At 40.1% G+C, this 22,891-nt stretch overlaps 1 protein-coding gene across 1 annotated transcript in view; it reads left to right on the forward strand.

Annotated features, from left to right (window-relative positions):
* ERC2 (ELKS/RAB6-interacting/CAST family member 2) overlaps nucleotides 1-22,891 on the forward strand; it is a 630,778-nt gene that overhangs the window by 25,470 nt on the left and 582,417 nt on the right. The gene's annotated exons all lie outside the window — the stretch shown is intronic.

The following is a 22,891-nucleotide window of genomic DNA, read 5'->3' on the forward strand; positions in this document are numbered from 1 at the left end:
GGCCCCTTGGCTCCTAGGAATTTGCCATCTTTGGTTCTGGATGGGATTGCACTGCCCCAGACAGACCCAGTGCGTAACTTGGGGGTCCTCTTGAACTCATGACTCCTGCTCAAAGAGCAGGTGGCAGTCGTGGCCAGGAGGGCCTTTGCACAACTTCATGTTGTGTGCCAGTTATGCCCCTTCTTGGAGCGAGAGGCCCTTCAAATGGTCACTCACACCCTGGTCATCTCCCATATAGACTACTGTAATGCGCTCTACATGGGGCTACCCTTGAAGAGTATCTGGAAGCTACAGCTGGTCCAAAATGCAGCCGCGCGGACAGTTTTTGGTGCCTCAAGATCAGCACACATTACTCCCTTGCTCCGCGAGCTGCATGTTGGCATTTCTTTGTTTTTGCACGGACTAAGCCACTAGGTTACCATGGTAATTGAGTACTTTCTTAAGTATCGGCAGGGTGAAGAGGTCGAACTTAATTGTCCTCAGTTTGGGTGTTAAAGCTGCATTGCATTGCATTGGGAGGAACTTGCCTGGACTTGTTTTAGTTTCACTTTTGTAGCCTTCCAGCCCAGTTGCAGCTCAGTCCTTTCTGAGTATGTGTGAATGCACAGCTTGAAAATATGTTTTTGTGCTTTCTGTAAATAAATTTATTTTTATAGAAATGCCTAAAGGTAAAGGTAAAGGTTTCCCTTGACGTAAAGTCCAGTCGTGTCCGACTCTAGGGGGCGGTGCTCATCTCCGTTTCAAAGCCTTGGAGCCGGCGTTGTCCATAGGACACTTCCGGGTCATGTGGCCAGCATGACTCACGGAACGCCGTTACCTTCCCGCCGAAGCGGTACCAATTAATCTACTCACATTTGCATGTTTTCGAACTGCTTGGTGTGCAGGAGCTGGGATGAGCAACGGGAGCTCACCCCGCCGCGCGGTTTCGAACCGCCGACCTTCCGATCGGCAGCTCAGCGGTTTAACCCGCAGCGCCACCGCGTCCCTGTGTGTGATTTTTCTGATCTCTTGGCTTTCCAGCACACTGACACTGCATTGGGTGCCAGTTTGCTTCTGGGTCCAATTCAAGGTGTTGGTTAACACTTTTAAAGCCCTACATGGCATGGGTCCAGGTTACCTAAGGGACCGTCTCATCCCCGTTACATCAACCCGTCCCACCTGGTCATGCAGAGAGGGCATGCTATGGACCCCATCTGCAAGAGAATTCCATCTGGCGGGGTCCAGGAGGCAGGCCTTCTCTGCAGCAGCTCCCGCCCTTTGGAACATCCTTCCCCCAGAAGTGAGGTTGGCTTCCTTGCTTCTGGACTTCAGGAAATGGCTGAAGACCTGGTTTTGTCACCATGCCTGGAGTGGGGAGAGGAAGAGCCACTCTTGGGGCTGGTTGGTTCCCTAGTCCTGCCAGGACCGGTTCCAGTCTCCTTTGGGGGGAATTAGATTTGCCATCACTTGGATTTTATTATATTTTATATGTATATTTTTTGATATTATTCTGATTTTATTGTATTTTATAATGTTTTATTGTGAACTGCCCAGGGTCCCCGGAGTGGGGGAGATGGGCGGTAATAAAAATATGATAAATAAATAAATAAATAGTCAAAGGCTTTTTCTGCATCTAAGAATATCAGTGCAGCTTGTATTTCATTGGGTTGCTTCAAATACTCCAGAATATCCAAAACATTTCTAATATTATCTCATAATTGTCTTTTAGGTAAAAATCTGCATTGATCTTCATGAATAAAGTCCTGTAAAATTATTTTCAACCTTTCAGCCAAAACCGTGGTAAATAATTTATAACCTTTATCCGATAAAGATATTGGTTGATAATTTCTTGTTAAAGACAAGTCTTGGTCCTCCTTAGGTATCAATGCTATATTAGCCTCCTTCCAGCTATCAGGAATCTTTCCATCCTGTAAAATGATAGTATTCATTGTTTGTTGTAAAGGTAGTAAAAGCTCATCCTCAAAACATTTATAGTAAGAAGCCGGCAGCCCATCTGGACCAGGTGCCTTTCCTGTTTTGGTCTTTTTAATACACATATGCCTCGACTTCTTCAGCAAAGGATCGTTACCTTGTCGTGGTGCTGGAGCTTGAGCACCTCAATGATGCCATGAGCTAAACCGTGAAGGGCCACCCAAGACGGGAAGGTCATGACAGAGAGGTCAGACTAAATGCGATCCCTGGGGAAGGTAATGGCAACCCACCCCAGTATTCTTGCCGTGAAAACTCAATGGATCAGTACAACCAGAGATATGTCAGTATACCATCGGAAGAAGAGACCCCCAGGTCGGAAGATGGTCAAAATGCTACTGGGGAGGAACAGAGGATGAGCTCAACTAGCCCCAGACGTGATGACGCAGCTAGCTCAAAGCCGAAAGGACGGCTAGCGGCCGACGGTGCTGGTGGTGAACGGCGAATCCGATGTTCTAAGGATCAACACACCATTGGAACCTTCCAGGTTTGACCATCTTCTGACCTGGGGGTCTCATCTTCCGATGGTATACCGACATATCTCTGGTTGTACTGATCCATTGAGTTTTCACGGCAAGAATACTGGGGTGGGTTGCCATTACCTTCCCCAGGGATCGCATTTAGTCTGACCTCTCTGTCATGACCTTCCCGTCTTGGGTGGCCCTTCACGATTTAGCTCATGGCATCATTGAGGTGCTCAAGCTCCAGCACCACGACAAGGTAACGATCCTTTGCTGAAGTTGCACAATTTAGGATCAGACTAAAGAGATTAGGGAAGACCCACAGGTCAGCTAGATATGAGCTCACTAATATACCTAAGGAATATGCAGTGGAGGTGAAGAACAGATTTAAGGGACTGGACTTAGTAGATAGGGTCCCAGAAGAACTATGGACAGAAGTTTGGAACATTGTTCAGGAGGCGGCAACAAAATAGATCCCAAAGAAAGAGCAAACCAAGAAGGCAAAATGGCTGTCTGCTGAGACACTAGAAGTAGCCCAAGAAAGAAGGAAAGCAAAAGGCAACAGTGATAGGGGGAGATATGCCCAATTAAATGCAAAATTCCAGAGGTTAGCCAGAAGAGATAAGGAATTATTTTTAAACAAGCAGTGCGCGGAATTGGAAGAACACAATAGAATAGGAAGGACAAGAGACCTCTTCCAGAAAATTAGAAACATTGGAGGTAAATTCCAGGCCAAAATGGGTATGATCAAAAACAAAGATGGCAAGGACCTAACAGAAGAAGAAGAGATCAAGAGAAGGTGGCAAGAATATACGGAAGACCTGTATAGGAAGGATAACAATATCGGGGATAGCTTTGACGGTGTGGTCAGTGAGCTAGAGCCAGACATCCTGAAGAGTGAGGTTGAATGGGCCTTAAGAAGCATTGCTAATAACAAGGCAGCAGGAGACAACGGCATCCCAGCTGAACTGTTCAAAATCTTGCAAGATGATGCTGTCAAGGTAATGCATGCTATATGCCAGCAAATTTGGAAAACACACGAATGGCCCTCAGATTGGAAAAAATCAACTTATATCCCCATACCAAAAAAGGGAAACACTAAAGAATGTTTAAACGATCGAACAGTGGCACTCATTTCACATGCCAGTAAGGTAATGCTCAAGATCCTGCAAGACAGACTTCAGCAATTCATGGAGCAAGAATTGCCAGATGTACAAGCTGGGTTTAGAAAAGGCAGAGGAACTAGGGACCAAATTGCCAATATCTGCTGGATAATGGAAAAAGCCAGGGAGTTTCAGAAAAACATCTATTTCTGTTTTATTGACTATTCTAAAGCCTTTGACTGTGTGGACCATAACAAATTGTGGGAAGTTCTTCATGGTATGGGGATACCAAGTCATCTTGTCTGCCTCCTGAGGAATCTGTATAACGACCAAGTAGCAACAGTAAGAACAGACCATGGAACAACAGACTGGTTTAAGATTGGGAAAGGAGTACGGCAGGGCTGTATCCTCTCACCCTACCTATTCAACTTGTACGCAGAACACATCATGCGACATGCTGGGCTTGAGGAATCCAAGGCTGGGGTTAAAATTGCTGGAAGAAACATTAACAATCTCAGATATGCAGATGATACCACTTTGATGGCTGAAAGCGAAGAGGAACTGAGGAGACTTATGATGAAGGTGAAAGAAGAAAGTGCAAAAGCTGGCTTGCAGCTAAACCTCAAAAAAACCAAGATTATGGCAACCAGCTTGATTGATAACTGGCAAATAGAGGGAGAAAACGTAGAGGCAGTGAAAGACTTTGTATTTCTAGGTGCGAAGATTACTGCAGATGCTGACTGCAGTCAGGAAATCAGAAGACGTTTAAACCTTGGAAGAAGAGCAATGACAAATCTCGACAAAATAGTTAAGAGCAGAGACATCACACTGACAACAAAGGTCCGCATAGTTAAAGCAATAGTGTTCCCCGTAGTAACATATGGCTGCGAGAGCTGGACCATGAGGAAGGCTGAGAGAAGGAAGATCGATGCTTTTGAACTGTGGTGTTGGAGGAAAATTCTGAGAGTGCCTTGGACTGCAAGAAGATCAAACCAGTCCATCCTCCAGGAAATAAAGCCAGACTGCTCACTTGAGGGAATGATATTCAAGGCAAAACTGAAATACTTTGGCCACGTAATGAGAAGACAGGACAGCCTGGAGAAGATGCTGATGCTTGGGAGAGTGGAAGGCAAAAGGAAGAGGGGCCGACCAAGGGCAAGATGGATGGATGGTATTCTAGAGGTGACGGACTCGTCCCTGGGGGAGCTGGGGGTGTTGACGACCGACAGGAAGCTCTGGCGTGGGCTGGTCCATGAAGTCACGAAGAGTCGGAAGCGACTGAACGAATAAACAACAACATTCCTCGACTTAATGACCATTTGTTCAATGACCATTGGAAGTTACAGTGATGTTGAAAAAATGGACTTCAGCTGGTGCCCGAAGTTACATCTGTTGCAGCACCCCCACGGTCGCGTGATCAAAATTTGGGCGCTTGGCAGCCCACCCACATTTATGACCACAGGGGTGCCCACCACCCGCCTATCTCTGCCCTTTTGGCCACCCTGCACCCTGCCTTGCAGGGAGTCAAGCAGCCCCTGAACCATGCTGCTCTGGGGCTGCTTACCATGCTGTGGCTCAGGGGCTTCTTGGCATGCAGCGGCTCGGGCTGCAAGAAGCCCCTGAGCTGCAGCATGAAGCTGCAGCCACCCCTGGAAGCTGCAGCTGCCCCAACCTGCCCCAGCTGTGCGGCGCCAAGCTGCAGTGCCTGGGAAGCCCCAGCAAGCCCCATCAAGCATTGAGCCAAGCCGCAGCACCCAGCAAGCACCAGCAAGTGCCAGCAAACATTTGTTTACCCAGCTGCCTTCTCTCCCAGTTCCCTGCATCGACCTTTCACCTTTTGTACCCAGCTGCTGCGGCCGAGGCAAAAGCGCCTCACTGCCTTTGCTGTCTCCCTTTTGGACCCAGGGCCGCCAGGCTACCCCAGGCGCTCCAGCTTCTCTGATGAATGCTTCCTACATGTGTCTCCCCAGCCCAGCCCAGCCCAGCCCAGCCCAGCCCAGCCCAGCCCAGCAGCATGGCACAAACAAGAATGCCAGCCATTGGGGAAGGTCGGAAGCGGTTTTGCCCGGTGGGAAAGTGCTGGGGGTTGGCTCACAGTTGGCTTACACTTCCTACACGTTGCTCCCTGAGCCAACCCCTGGTGCTTTCCCTCTATCTTATTATCTTAATTATAAACATTATCTTTATTTAAATCTTTCTTGAATTACAATCTTATTAAGCTTTTTGCTTTTAAATTGAAATCCTTTAAGATATATAAACATATTTAGTATTTTTTTTCCACTTCTTAATTCCAAAAAAGAAGGCAACTCACAGAATGTCTTTGTTCTTTCCTGCCATTTGGAATATCTCTCTTAGGTTGCAAATTAATCATATCCAAAGGTGTTTAAGAAAGTGAGGTTTTTTCTGGTCATATGTCCATAAACGCTGCACAGCAGTTTTGAGCACATTGATATTCCCTCAGCTCCTGAGCCACTCAACTCACAATCAATACATGATATTAAGGAGAACTGCAAACATTTAAAATATCAATATTCAATTTTGTTATCCAGAATGACATTTCTACAGATAAAGGTAATCTATTCATTGCTAATGCAGCTAATCAAAAGTTACCAGATTTGAATACATTTACCCTTCATTATAGGTTTTTTCAAAAGGTTTCAAAAGAAACTCAATTTGTTGGGACTGCATTCATTCAGAAAGTTGCACAATTTCCCCCCAAAGTAATCCCTTCTTCCATTATCTCCATTCATTGGAATATAACATTTAACTATCACCAACCTATGGATTCTTACTTTCCTATGTATTGACAAAAATCTAGAAAATCCCAGTTCATACTTTCTGACATATTTTAACTCTTTCATTCATAATGAACACCATATCTTCACTTCCCTGCATGCATTCATCAACTCTGTTTTACAAGAACTGTTCACATTCATTCACATCTATTATACCTGTCTCTTTTCTTTTAGTTTCACAGATAGAAAACCTCTCTCACTCTGTCTCTCTCTCTCTCTCTCTCACCCCACCCCCGTCGGCTTTGGCCAGTATTCAACAAGTGAAACAAAAACCCAGTTTTATGCAAAGCATGTGCATGCTACACCAGAGTGGACATCTAATCTAAAGACTGTCTTGCAAGCCAACATACTTCTGCCTGCATCCCACCAGCTGGAAGTAAATGCCATGCACCGATTTTCGCTAATGATATTGGTATTAAAAATGTTGGAAATTGGTCTGAATACAATCTTAACAAACCAAGGAAACCTTTTGAAAATACCTATAATGAAGGGTAAATGTATTCAAACCTGGTAACTTTTGATTAGCTGCATTAGTGATAAATAGATTATCTTTATCTGTAGAAATGTCATTCTGGATAACAAAATTGAATATTGGTATTTCAAATGTTTGCAGTTCTCCTTAATACCATGTATTGATATTTACATATGCTCCCAAGTTTCTATTCATTTTAAACTTTATTTTTGTCCCTTGTATTATTCAACTTCTAGTCTTTGTAGTTTTTCTGTTTTGTTCAATAAAAAAGCAGTAAATAAGGAAATAATAAGTAGAAGCAAAATCCAGTCAGCCTTAATTTCTCTTCCAGTTTTTAAATGTTGAAAGATCTGATTATGAATCTCTCATATCTTTTTAGACCATGTTGCAGATTTGCTAGAAATCTCATTGCTTAGATCAAAGCATAGTAGATCATACTTTGCAAGCTTTTTGAAAATATATACCCAAAGGAATAGTAATGAGGATTGTACAGTAACTGCATGGGCTATTTTTCTCTTGTTAACATAAACACTATATTTGAAGCAGTATAACGCACCTAATTATAATTCTAATTATGCAAATTGCTTTTGCTAATAAGTAGGAGGAAAGTATAAACCATGTTTTAAGTAAATTCCTGTCCATATTTTTCAGATAATTCAGGATTTTGAAAATGATGCACTATAATTTTCTCCATACCCTATTATTGTTTAACTGGTTTGGTTCAAAATAATCATTTTGATTAGCAGCAATGAACAAATGTCTTTACTGGATTTATGTAACACTGGGCAAATATACTTTATTTGAATATTTATTTTTTTGAACTACAGAAAAATCAAGTCTTTTATGAATGTGGATAATTAAGCATATTTTTAAGTGCTAGATCAAGGGAAACAAAAAGAACTCGTAACAAACAGAACATGTAGTAAGTGCTATCACTCACGACAAAATCTGTATATTAATTTTTAGCAGAATATTGTTGAAAAAGGCCTGATATTATATAATTAGAAGTTGGTATCATGATTGAAAGTTTAATTGCATTTTATGGTACCACAGAGAATCTCTCAAATTTTATTTATTTATTTATTTATTTATTTATTTATTTATTTATCTATCTATCAAATTTGTCACTGCCCATCTCCTCCCACTAGAGGGACTCTGGGCAGTTTACAAGAAGATAGTCAATTAAAACAGTAAATAAAATACAAATACAATATATAAAAATACAAGTACCATTAATAAATAGATATAAAAATAAGGATAGGAATAAAATCCAAGTGGCAAAAGATCTAATTCAGTCCATGTGTGTGCTCTAAGGTGCCTGCCATCCCCATGCAGAGCTACTCTCTTCTCTGCCCCAAGCAAGATGGCAGAGCCAAGTCTTTAGATACCTCCGGAAGGCCAGGAGTGATGGGGCTAACCTCACCTCCAGGGGCAGCATGTTCCACAGGGCAGGAGCTACTGAAGAGAAGGCCCGCTTCCTGGACCCTGCCAGATGGAATTCTCTTGCAGATGGGGTCCGCAGCATGCCCTCTCTGCATGACCGGGTGGGACGGGCTGATGAAGCGGGGATGAGGCTGTCCCCCAGGTAACCCGGTCCCATGCCATGTAAGGCTTTAAAGGTGATAACCAACAACTTGAATTGGACCTGGAATCAGACTGGTACCCAGTGCAGCTCACGCAGTAGAGGTGTTATGTCCGCTGATCTCGGGGCACCAAAAATAACCTGCATGGCTGCGTTCTGGACCAGCTGTAGCTTCCGGATATTCTTCAAGGGTAGCCCCATGTAGAGCGCATTGCAGTAGTCTATGTGGGAGATAACAAGGGCATGAGTGACTGTTCGAAGGGCTTCCCAATCCAGGAAAGGGCGTAACTGGCGCACAACATGAAGCTGCGCAAAGGCCCTCCTGGCCACGGCTGCCATCTGCTCTTCGAGCAGGAGCCGTGAATCCAGGAGACCCCCAGATTATGCACCGGATCTGTCTGGGGCAGTGCAACCCCATCCAGAATCAAAGATGACAAAGTCCCAGATATGGAAGAGCCATTAACCCACAGCCACTCCGTCTTACCAGGGTTCAGCTGAAGCCTGTTGTTCCCCATCCAGACCCCTACAGCCCCCAGACACCAAGAGAAGGCAGTCACGGCATCACTTATCTCACCCGGGATGGAGATGTATAATTTGAGTATCATCAGCATATTGATGATACCTCATCCCATGTGACAGATGATCTCACCCAGTGGTTTCATGTAGATGTTGAAAAGGAGCGGAAAGGTAACCAAACTCTGCGGCACCCCACAAAGGAGGGGATGAGGGTTGGACCTCTTACCCCCTATCACCACTGGTTGGGGCTGGTCCTGGAGGAAGGAGGTGAACCAGTGCATAACCACGCTGCCCACTCCCAACTCCCTGAGTTGCCCCCAAAGGATACCATGGTCGATGGTATTGAAAGCTGCTGAGAGGTCAAGAAAAGCAAGGATGGGAGCCGCCATCCCACTCCCACCAGAGGTCATCCATAAGTGTGGCCAATGCTGTTTCTATTCCCATATCCGGGCCTAAAACCTGACTGAAAGGGGTATAGATAATCCGTTTCATCCAGAACCCTCTGGAGCTGCAACGCGACCACTTTCTCAACCACTTTCCCCAAAAAGGGGAGGTGGGAGACTGGACTAAAATTGTCCAGAACAATGGTGTAAATACCAACACCAAAGATAACAGCAACATTTTTTTTAATGTTGAAGTATTGTGTTATGATGAGCTAATCTTTTGTACAGAAGAGTTTGTTTACTTCGGGCATTTTATGAAGAACAAGCTCAACTTTCCACATCTTGCATCTGGAAACTTGCATCTTCTTGCGTCTAATGAACTTGCATCTTCTAAAATTATTTACAAGGGCTCTGTGTTCTGCCAATCTGAAGAAAATAAATGCTGCTGTCCCAGAGGTGCTATTTGAGGTGTAGCAACAACTAAGGTTTTGTTTTTCAGGGAAAAAACAGTACTGTATAAAGAAGACAGGACTGCTGCCTCTTCTCAGACTGCTGTCCTGCTTTAATTCAAGTCCTGTTTTTCCTGATTTAAAGCTGGTACTTAATGTAATGTGCAATTTGATTTCAAATTTATATAAAGTGGATGACTTTTAATATCTGAGTTGGCCTTCCCAACTGGGTGTCATCATTCTCAGTGAGCATTGGCAGTTTAGGAATTCAAGGAAGTCAATCATGCCAAGCGAGCTCTATGATGGAGAAGTGTATTCTTTCTAACAGCTAAGTTTATGTGATTGAAAACAAACTATTTCCTACCAAGCAAAGGTCAGAATCTAGGAAACTGCTCAAATAATTATAGCTGTCCAGATTTGAATTTACATTTCTGATGTTGCAGCCAACCTCTTAGGCTGAACTGCAGCTTAATCAGAGCTGAAAAAACAATTGGCAATATAGTTTCAGACAAGAGCAGATATCCATTTGTTTTTGATGGTTGCATTGAATAGGGGTTTAGCATTGAAGAGGCAGGGCTGACATGTTTAGCTTTTGAGGGGGGGAGGGTTTGAATTATAGCACTGGTTGTATTAGAGGCTTACAGTATAATATGATAGAGATTTAGTATATCTGTTTTTATTTTAAAAAAAACAAATTGATTGAACACAAGTCAAGCCTCAGCAGGGATGCAATTGGCTGTTTTACACTCTGGATTCAGTGGCCTCAGTGGGGCATACTACAGATGGAAATGTGTGCAATGCCACTTCAAAGTTTACCAAGCCACCTCACCAGGCTGGGGCTTTGCTGATGATTCTGCTGAGTATGGGTCTTGAGATTTGCTCCAAGTCCTATCATGAATACATTCCTAAAGTACCTTTTCTGAAACGAGCTAAAGCCTGATTCTGAGATGGTTAATAGCCTTCGTAAAATATAGTTTGAAAGGCCATGATCAAGTCTTGCATTTGGATGGCTCAGTGTTTTATTCCTATTGTGCTTATGCAGAAATATGAAGAGGTGGATTGTGTTGCCTTGGGGTGAGTGGGCTGGCTTGGAAGGTGAGTGACCATTTCAAATCTGTGACTGAAACAATGGGAAGCATTTCCAGTATTTGCCTTTGAATTTTTGTTTTGTTATACATTTTATGTTATATATATATATATAAAACAGCTGTGTTATGTGCCATGACGCACCTGAGATAGGTATTAATGAGCCAGTCAAGTGTTCTTGCTTAATTGCTTTATTTTCACAGAACATAGCCAACCATAGAACAGTATGGATAACAAAATCTCAGGGTTAGATATATTTTTTTCTGCCTTACATGTCAAACCACCAATGTTTTTATTCTCCAGAGTGGCTCATTTTGATTTCTCAGCATGAAAATATACAAACATCTCACCATTGCAAAAATTGAAGTGGGGATGGTAAGAAGAGTAGAATAAGTTAAAAAGAAATGTTCGTCCAACCGAAAACTTCTAACACTGTGTAAAATTTGCCTATCTCACTTGGAATGTAACAGATAGATGCTTTTAAAATGAATTGCATGAGTGCAAGTCTCCTTGTGTGGCAGGACCACTGCACAATAGCGTGTTATGCACCAAGCAGATCTGTTCCTGAGAGTTGGAGTAAATTTTGAAGTGTTCAGGGAACTGCAAGAGAAGAAGCAACTATGAGTCTTTCATTCTGTTAGCAGAAATTGCTTCTGTGACAGAAAAGTGGCATTGGATGTCTTCATATATGGGGAAATGCATAAAAAATTGAGCAAATACCATTATGTCTACAGTATTAATGTTTATTCTGACTGAGGTAGATACTGTTTTGAGAGAAACATAGCACCAGCCTATACTCTCCCCCTCACACTTTAGCCAAGTTAATTAAACAGATGTTAACATTAAACAGATTACTTTAGTTAATTAAAGAATGCATGTCTTTGCTTTTCATTGAAACAGTTAACATATTGGGGACATATTCTGCAGTTAGATTTTCACTGTCATGCATAGATGCACAGCTATTTGTTCATCTGGTAGCTGCTAAGAAGGAAATCATTCTGAGCCCTCATCAGTTCTAGTATTTGCAGAGGTGCTAACAAAAGGAGCTACAGAATTAAAGTTCTCATGCTCATATTGTAGAGACTGTTAATGCTATACTGTAGAAAAAGGAAGAATACAGTGCTAATATATTTAACATTGGATTCTGTTTTTTCTCCAGCTTCCGTAAGTTTACCTGCATGCCTGCAGAACCCTGCCTTTTCTCATGTTGTGGACTATCTTAGCTTCATCCAGCCTCTTTTGACCTGATCGGCCAGGGGACCCTAACAGGAGTTTATGTTCCCACTGGGGCCGCTCTCAGAATATTGAAGATACTAAGTCTTCCCGGTCAAAAGGAACTCCATATCATACTGAGAAGAAGGCATTGCAAACCACCTTGGTAAATTTGCCAAGAAAATTATATGGAAATGGCTGTAACATTTTGATGAATTTGAATGTCAGATGTTGAGATTCCCCATGTAAGAATGCACTCCTCTAATTACAGGGAAGAGCGTTGAACTTTCATGAGTAGATGTGGAGGTGATGAAGTAAGTTAGGAAGTCTGATCACAGACGGTGCCAGTATTGAAAAAGGAGTTCCTTAGTTTATAAGGACACATACAGTTAGAACACTGAATGTGTAAATAATGAATTGAAGAAAACAGTTGAAATTGTCAAAGCAGAAATGAAACATAGTTAATTGGATGCTTTAGAAAGAAGTAAACTTAGATGGACTGGAGTGGGCCACTTTAAATTATAACCAAATAAATTGCAGGATTATATTTATCAAAATTAGTGAATATCTAGTGAACATTACTGTTTGTATATGAACCTACTATGGTGTATGCACTTACCACAGATGTAATGATAGAAGACATGGAGGAATTCTGTGGCAAACTGCAGGAGTTGCTAAATGCATAATCTAGAGAGAAAATAGTACTACAAAGGGATGATTGGAATGCAAAAGATGGAAAAATGGATAAACTTCGAGTGGTAGGAAAATTTGTTGGGGATGATGCTGTTGGAAATAGATTAATAGAGTTTCATGAAGATATTTCTTTATTCATTGCTAATAGTTGCTTCAAGCATCATAAGTGCAAACTCTAGATCTGGTTATCAGTACAATCTTACCTCTCTGGCAGTGGCAAAATTCTGCTTTGCTGCCTTTAAGATCAGCAGCCAAATTTTGATCTAGCAAGAGAAATACTCTGTTGTTTAAAAGCCGACTATCTGGGGCAAACAAACCCCATGGTTTTTCTTTTCATTTTATTTATTTATTTATCCTGTAGTTTGGTCTATGGCTGTTAACTGAATTACAGGAAGATGGAAAGACTACACTGATGCCCTCTACAGATGGGATTATAGAATGGCAGAAATGTATGTCTAGAACTGATTCTCCTAGGTTTCACAGGCAATAGAGAGCTGTCAAATAGAAAAGCACCAGGTACAGATGAAACCTGTATTTATGGATGTAAAACTTCAGGAAAGAGGAATTTGAAGCTAAGAGCTCTAATATGGAACAAGACTGTGGCCTTGAGACTAGAAAAGATTTGTGCATGCATCCATAAGAAAAAAGGGATATGCAAGAGAATGTGCACATTATTATACTACTGCATTAGCTCCTCCCACAAGGAAAGCTTTGCTTAAAATCCTACAATGAAGGATAGAAAGAAAAATGTCAGATGAATAGGCAGGTTAAAGAAAAGATGTAAGGACATGAAATCAGGTAATTAACATAAGATGGGTAACGTAAGTTACTGTAAGAACTGAATTTGGAGAAACGGTGGCTCAGAATAGGAAAGGACAGAAAGCCTATTGTCTTCATATCTGCTTAACATATTCAAAGAACATATTGGAAGGAATGAAAGAGATGGCAGCTACAATCAAAATAGGAAACTGAAACACAGTCAGAGACATGTAGATGACATGACTTTATTAGCTGAAAATAAAGAAGACTTAAAAGAGCTTATTATGAAAGTAAAAATAATGAGTGAAAAAGCTGGGTAAATATTGAAATGACTACTGTAATGTCAACCACTATGATGAATGAACTTACAAGTGATAATGAAAAAGTGAAGGTGGTAAATACTTTTCGTTTTCTTGGATTTAAGTATAGATGTGGAATAAAGAGGAAAATGGAATAGGGAGGAGGGAGCATCCTCCAAAGAATTGAATGGAAGAAACAATTTAGGAAGAGGGATATAAAAGGTGTGGAGTTGTGAGTATGAGAATCCATAGATCTAAGGGCAAGGAAATGCAGTCAAGTTAGAAGACTGAATAATAGAAAGAGTACCCATAAGCAAGAAGGAAAGGGAGAATACACAAGGCTTTGTTCCTACTCGGTGCCCCGCTGGCATGACTGCCTACAGCTTGGTTTCAGAGAAGAAGGATCAGCGGGCAAATTCCAGCCGTTAGGGAATCAATCCAGTGTGTTAGCTGAGAGAGGACTGATGCCAAGAGAGCAAGAAGTGCCCAAGGTGTGTGATGGCTGGAGAAGCAGATCATGACTGTAAGAAGTAATGAGCGGCTGACTTGGATGTGAATCGAGGCCATCGAGGAGGTGCAAGGGGAATCGAGCCAAAGCTGGCAAGCTACATTTATGTGAAACAGTATTGAAAGAATGTAACTTGTACTGTGTGGCTCAGTTTATATAAAGAAAGAAGGAAATCTTTTGAGGCATATAGAACTGTTTATTGTGCCCAGAACATTTTGATATATTTTTTTGGTACTTAAATCATGACCAGGTTGTTTCTTTATGAGGGCATGCACTGACCACAATATTTGGTTTGCCTCATTAATAGGATATTTTAATTTGAACCAAATCAGAAAGGCCCATTTACTTTTTAATTTGTATCCTTTATGCGTTTGGAGAAGATGATATATAAAATTCTCCTATTATGTAACTGAGGAAGGATTATTATTATTATTTATTAAATTTACATGGCCTCCCATCTCACTTGCATGTGACTCTGGGTGGTGTACAGAGTTCAAGCACAAGTAAAATCATAATCTTCTACCATTAAAAACAATTAAAAAATTAAAAGCTATATTTAAAATACAATAATAAAAAGACAGAGGAGAGCACACTCTGACTATATACAATATAACAATTTAACAGGCTCCATACTTCCTTGGGATCTCCAAGCTCAATGGTACATCCAAGTTTTGAAGGCCTTCTGGAAGGATGGACTACCTGCACTGTCCCTGTGACCAAGTGAATTGCCGGGTTTTCAGTAGGGGTGGAGGAAGACTTACTGGTTCTTTCTCCTTTGCTATTACCCTTCTCTGTTCTGCTGATCCTCTTCCATAGACTAGCAGAGTTACAGAGTTGAAAGGAGTTCAGTTCCACTGAATCCAACTTTATCCTTAGTGCAGGAATTCCAATTAAAGCTTCCCAAAAAGATAGCTCTCCATCCTCTACTTGAACACATTATCTGAAAGGGAGCTGCCTCCAACCCCCTCCGCACCTCTCTGAGTAATTGGGTCCACTGTTGAACTTCTCTCTCAGGAAGTTTCTTAGTTTCTTTTTCTTTTTTTCTGTAGTAGCTCCATTGGAGTAGAATCACTGGGAGGATAGATAGAAGCAGTATGGAAAGCTTTAATGAGCCATTTGGAGATACAAGTAAAAAGTTTTGCTTATTTTTTCCAGAATTCAATGAAATGTGTTGGGTAGGACACTGTCTAAACAAATATTTTGATTTGGAGATGATTCTTAATATCTTCCAATGATTTTCTGTCTCCATTTGGAACGAATCAATGCTTTGTAACAATCAAGAGTTCTTCGTTCAGTAGATCCATATTTGTTGTAGACCAAGGCTTTGTCCAAAGTATTGTTAGACAGAATTGCCCATCATTTGACTATTCCTCTTCCTTCCTAACTTCCCATCTTGATTTTTACTGAGTAAAATATATCAATCAGCCATTCAACCAATCAATCAAATTTCTAGGCCACCCAGTTCCAGAACAACTGTGGGTGGTGTCACAAAATTAAGAGAGAACAACATTATATAAAAAGGATGACACTCATCTGAGGGAACAACATCATGCTCTTCTACATCATCCTAAAAAGCTAGAAAGTATTTAGCTTTTAGTCAGCAGCATTTAGCTTTCTAAGGTGCCAAATGGGGATTAAGCCTCTCTGTCTTTTACAGCCACAGATTTGATCCAAAGCTTTTACTTTGGCTTCTTGTTTGGGATTTGGTTGAAGTAAATGCACACCCTTCTTTTTTATGCTCTGTTGCAAAACTCTAGAAAGCCAAGTCAGTTGTGCCAAAGGATCAAACTGGGAATATTCATACTTCCATGATCCTTAATATTCACTTGCTTTTAAGACCTGCAAGTGGACCTGCAAAAAATTCTTGCAGTATGGAGATGAAGATACTTCAGGTCCTCCTCTTCTCTCTCCAGGTTTCCTTTTCTCCACCAACAATATTCAACATTTCCATGGCACTGGGTATGTTCCATCTTTAGAAAGTTAGTTTTAGGTGCCCCCTTCCCCCTCCCTCTTGTGTGGGGATGGTGCTGTTTTGCCACATTAGAACTTAGGCTTGTGGAACAGGAATTTTGCTGTTATAGGATTATTTGGAAACTGGAAGTAGAATTCATTGTGACTTGACAAAACCCCTTTTGCTTGAAATTCCCTACACATTCACTTCAGCCCGAGTCTGGATATAGTAACTGACAGTATTACGAGTCATCTCTGAATGGTTTATTTAGTTATTTGATTTCTATAGCCGCCCATCTCAGCGAGTGACTCTGGGCGGCTTAGCGAGTGGTGCTTGGTCTAGACAATTTATTGTTTGTTTATAGTGCAATCCATTAAATGGGTGCTAGTTGCAGGAAGAAGTGGCTATAAAATAAATAAACATACATATACATATACATATATATAGAGAGAGGTTGGTTTTATCAAGGCCATACTTGCATCAGCCAAAGGCAAGTGAAGAACTGTAAGGTTTGTCAGATAAATGCTGTATTGTATCTCATATGAAATCTTGTAATTTTACTGCATGATGAGAGCTACAGTTTGGACACGGACTTAAAATTTCATCGTCCTAATGAATATATATAAAAGTTCCAAGTGCTAAGATTGGAGTCTTACTATTAATTTATAATTGACATTTAAAATGGATGTTAATTATGTATGAGAGGAAGCTAGCAAGGTAATCTATAATGCTGAAATAGCCAGAGCACACCTCATCCTGCCCTGACAGTACTTTGAGATTCAATCTCTGATGTAAATGTCTCTCTACCATTATGAAATGGAATCAGAGATGAGCGACACACAACCTCAGTTTGACTTTGTTTCTGCAAGTGACCAGCGTAGGCCTGTGGCATGAACGTTGTATACCTTCCCTGCAGCTGACTGAGGTAAAAAATAAAAAAAATGCGGGCAGTGTGAGCCCTTTTCTGTCTCTTTCTTCTCAGTCAGCTGCAGGGAAGGTATACAACGTTCATGTCACAGGCCTACGCCATATAACATTTATATGGCCCCACATCTTAAAAACAACTCTGGCTATATATGCACTTGAATATTGCAGTATTTTATGTGTCTGTTCCTTCATTTTTGCAAATGTGATTTGATACCCAGTGATCACTGCAGGTTTTGGGCTGCATTAGGGTTTGGGATTGGTGGCAATATCCTTGTCCTACCCCTCTAACCTCAAAAGACAAAAACAATCTTATAGTGCTTTAAAAGTATGCATATCTAACATGCAATTATGCGTTTAATTAAACCTCTCTCGATTTAGCTGCTGGCAGCCCTGGGGGAATGACAGTTTATTTCTAAAAAAGATTTGATGCATAAGGACCTGATTTATCTTTCATTAGTCTTGCTTTTTACACAGGCATAGCCCTGTGGGTTTCAGGAGCTTCTCTGTGATTGAACCTCTGTGAAAGTGAGAGAAGAATTTAGTTGCAGTATTTTTTTTTCTTTTGTTGTTTTTGCATATGTCCTGATTTTAGCATATTGTGCTGGAGCTGAAGGTGCAAATTAATCCTGTTAGATATTCAGTTATCTTTTAAAACAGTTTTGGATTGTGGAATTAGAGAGATCACCCGCAGCACAGACAGAAACAATTAACTCATGTTTCAAATGTATGGTTTTTTAGAAAGAGATCGTGGTGGCATCAAAAAATTGTAGACATTTTTACATTTAAATACAGAGATGATTGCAAAGTAAAGGGATATGACTCAGCAGGATTGCTCAAAGATGGCAAAGCTGCTGTCTAGGTGCATCCTTTTGTTCCATAAACTACAGAAGATGAACTACCATGGAAACTAAATGGTTAGGCTATTGTTTATTGCTCCAGTGATTTTTCCTGTTCAGAAAAAGCAGTTAAGAAGGGAGAAAGAACATGCCTGCTCCCCACCCCACCCCCAGCCAAGCATGGAATAATCTAGGTGTTTGCATATAAGAAGAAACTGCAAAATATAAGGCAGATATAAACAGCTGAATTTGGCTCCTCTGAATTAATAGGCTTTGGGCAGTGCCTTGTGTTGACATCTGATGTGGAAATACGGATGTTGACTAATTGCCTTTAACTAGGTTCATCCCTCATATTTATAAATGAACTGAAATTGTGCTTGTGTGCTCTTTCAGACACACTGATGTTTCTGCATGCAAATATTAATATATTTAAGCTTGATTAGTCTATGAATTACAGTAGAATTCTCACAGTTTCCATCCAATATGTGATTTGGCTCATAAAGCTCTGATGTGACCTGGCATTCACAAGTTTGACAACTGCTGCCCAGACAGTGAATTCCTGTGTCTCAAACAGGATCCTCCTGAGGAGGATGCTTACCTTAATAAGTGGCTAAAAGAGATTCTCCCTACCCTCTTCCTATTCAAGTAAAAGAGCTTTTGTTCTTGTGGGAAAACTGCAGTCAAAACCCCGGAAAAAAGGGAGCAGGAAATTGTGAGCTGATGTTAGGAAGAGGGAAGTAAGTTCTTCAGCCTTTGATAAAAAGGAAAAAAAAATCTATAAGAAGCTGGAAAAAAACCCACGAAAAAGAGCAAGAAGACTTTAGCTTTAGGGATCAGATTATCATAAGAAATAGGTAACAAGTTTGAGCTAGAAATAACGCATAAGATTATATTTTATTTTGGAAAGTGTCAGCCTTATGAGATAGACCAGACAGGAAACACGACCAGATGAGCTAATTCTACTTTATTGTATTAACAGAATCTTGCAAGTCTGAAAGTACATCTCCCCTCACTCCTTTACAGGTCAAGAAACTAGGGAGGGTCTCTTCTGAGCCTCTTGCCCCACCCACATTCCTGCTGTGGACTCAGCTGCCTTTTATCTAACCATTCCCTTGGTTGTGTCTCTTTGCCCTGTCTCCCAAGGTCATTCCCGCATACTATTACAGAAAATGTGTGCTAGTTATAATTGTTATTCTTTTCTGTGGTTATTTTCTCTAGGGAAAATGCTGGCTAGGGAATTCTGGGAGTTGAAATCCACACGTCTTAAAGTTGCCATAGTTGAGAAGCACTGGTTTAATGTATCCTGGGATCTCTGTGCAGCAGAGTCTCCCATATTACTTGTGGCTCCATCCCAACTTGTGATCTGCCCCAAGATTTTGTCCTTCATAGTTTTCTATGGGAGAAACTATAATATGCTATCTGTGATTTTAACAGCACTATATGTTTCTTTCCTCCAGCATTTATTGTTTTTACATGTGGCTACTTAGAGTTAAAAGGAATGTTTACTCTCATGTTCCTTTCTTTTTTAAATAAAGGCTGTTTTTAATGACCCTTGTGAGATTGATCTAACTTCCCAAAGGAGCAGGGATTGATTTCCCTAGTCACATGCCTCAATGCTCCACAGCAAGGAGGTGGCACAATAGAATGTATTTCATTTTCATCATCTTTCCCCCCCTTTTAATACAAATTGTGGGATTCCTATCTATCTTGCATGGGAATCCTGTCTATCTCCTTGTGGATTAAGTGAGAAGTTGCCAAGTAAGGCATCCCCATGGAAAATTGGTGTGGCAGTAATTACCAACTGACTGCACTGAGATGGGAAGACAGGGCCACACAGAGGACTTCTGAAACAGGATCGTTGAGACCTCCATCCTTTCACCCAACAGGTTCAGCCCTGCCATTGCCACTGCCACTATCAAAGACCACTACAGGTAGTCCTTGACTTAAAACCACAACAGGGACAGAAAAATTTGTTGTTAAGTGGTGTGGTCATTAAGTGAGGCATCACATGACCACACCTGATTTTACAACCTTTTTTGCTGCAGTCATTAAGTGAGGCATCACATGACCATGACTTGCAACCTTTCCTGCCAGCTTCCCCATTGACTTTGCTTGTCAGAAGCCAGCTGGGAAGGTTGCAAATGGCGATCACATGACCGCAGGATGCTGCAACTGTCGTAAATGCATGATGCTTGCCAAGTGCCTGAATCATGATCATGTGACTGTGGGGATGCTGCAACAGTGGTGTGTGACAGAGGACTGGTCATAAGTCACTTTTTAGCGCCATCATAACTTCAAATGGTTGCTAAATGAATGGTCATAAGTCGAGGACTACCTGTATTGGAAGCTGAATATGTTGTCAGACAGAATTAGTATATTCCCAACCCCCTCCAACACTTGCACAAATGCAAAACAATCCATACAGTTAAAGGAAGAGGTTCAATCACTGTTTTATCATCATAAAATTCTGAATATTTTAATTGAAAATCCAGATTGAAAATTGCTGAAATTTTATATAGAAAATTGTGGTAAAGAGCATGAATTAATAGAATAGAAGGAAGGAAGGTAGGTGGGTGGGTGGGTGGGTTGAGTGTTTATGGAACTGACAGGGGAAGGATGAAATAGAACTGAATGAAGGTGGTCTGATCTTGTCATGTAGAGGTAAATACATGCAATGAAGGTGTAGGTATAATTATAAAAGGACTAGCATTTCTCTCAAAATCTAATTCTTATATTTTTCAAGTATTTTCTATTTGTAAATTTCCTTTTGGATCATCATTATATATATTAAGTATACAGTATGTACAAATTCAATGAATGGTATATTGATCTGAGTAAAAACCTCTTAATTTCTCTTCAGTCTCAACTTATAATACAGTAGAATTTTAATGTATGTATATATGTATGTGTGTGTGTGTGTGTATCTCTCATCTATCTATCTATCTATCTATCTATCTATCTATCTATCTATCTATCTATCTATCTATCTATCTATCTATCTATCTATCTATCTTTTAATGTAGTAAAGCCCTTTCTCTTTCCAGCCATCATATCTTTTCATGTTGTCACTAAAAAAATAGTGGATGAACTAGTACAGGACTGAGAGGATATACATCAACATTAAAAAAAGTCTTTGTAAGACTTCCATGTCTTCAACATATCTTGTGGAAGCCTATATAATTAAAAGTTTTATACCATGAAATTCCTTCCAAAATATTGGTTTACTTAAAGGCTTACCACCTAAAGTAATGTTTTCTAATTTTATTCAGTGTCTTTTTGGGTCTACTGTTATTAAAGACATAATACATTTAAGTTGAAATTTGGACCCCCCCCCATCTCCTTCATTAATGTAGCAAACTTATTTTTATTTGAGAATTGTTTGAATTGAAGAAGAAAAGCTCAATTTTACCTTGCTAATCTTTTAACTGTTTATCAATAAAATTAAAATAAGGGTTTGAAGTAAAAATAGTAGTTTTGGAAATGCAGATATTTTAACAGCTGTAAGTTTATCCAAAGTAAATAAACTGGCTTTAGGGCATCTAATCATACCTGTATAATTGTTTTCCAAACAGCATCATAAGTAGTCGCATAAATCTTATTAATATTCTCTGTAATCTGTATACCTTAATACTGGAAGCTTTTATGCATAAAAGATATTACTGTTGATTTAGAAAATAATTTCTGGATATCAAGAGATGGTTGAAAAAGTTTATGATCAGATTTGTTGAAATCAGGTGTTGATTCAGAAACTTCTGCAAAGTCTTGCAACATAGCATCTGTGCATAAATTTGACAAAAATTCTCTCTCCACTTCTCTTAATTTCCCCATTATTTCTGAAAGTCATCGCTAATGCCATGGCTAGCAAATGAACTAGTGTTGATAGTTCAACTCTCTGTTACTTGCTCTCTATAAAAAAATAATCAAAACTAGCACTTTTTTCTCAGATGCACCTTGGATCTGTTATAAGCCAATAATCATAAATTATTACCTAACCATTCTTTTCCCACTAAAAACGATTTGTGTTTTAATTAAAATCGCCAAGAGTCCTTCAGGGTTGTGGTCCAGTATAAATGTGATTAATACATTAATAAATAAATGGCTGTTGGATTAGTAATAATAAAATATTGAAAACATCTAGAAGGGATATCTAAGAAAAATTAGTTTGATAAAGAATGAACTATAGCCTTAATGGAAAAATTAACATATACATTGAAACCAACTGAAGTAAGTAAGTAAAGAAGAATTCTTATTATAAGAGACAATGGAAGATACAAATTTTGTGAACTGGGTATATAATATATTGATACAGCATGTTAGTATTAATACAGCTTTTGCTTTTGAATATGTTAAAATGTACTGACTCAAATTTGTGAAATGCTACTGTTTGTACAGCTGTTAATTTAACATAAAATAAATATAAATATAAATAAGAAATGAAATTGCTAAAATGTACATGATGAATTGGTATCATCAGATTCTGGTGGGCGCATAGGAAATTCTTTTGTTGTGACTGTTGAATGTTACACTGCAATGCATAGTGATCATGAAAGAACCAGGGATAAATTTGAGGGGAAATGGTGCAAGATTCTGAATAATACAATGGGGGGCGGGAATTGTTTGAATGGATATGAATGGATAGGTGGGAACAAGTCAAAATAGAACATAAAAAGTTGTAACAGCCATTTGTTTAGTGACTATCTGCCTAGAAAGGATCTATTTGTTTTGAATATGTGTTTTATGCATAAGCCTGTTCATATGTATACATAGCAAAGGAATGAATCTAAAAGCAGGGTTGATTTGATAGTTTATGCTGAAAGATTGAGAGAATTAGTGAAAGATTGGGACCGATGTTGATTATGAGACAGACCATTATGTGATGACTGGAACATTC

This window comes from Candoia aspera, chromosome 2 (assembly GCF_035149785.1).
Source record: "Candoia aspera isolate rCanAsp1 chromosome 2, rCanAsp1.hap2, whole genome shotgun sequence".
Lineage (NCBI taxonomy): Eukaryota > Metazoa > Chordata > Lepidosauria > Squamata > Boidae > Candoia > Candoia aspera.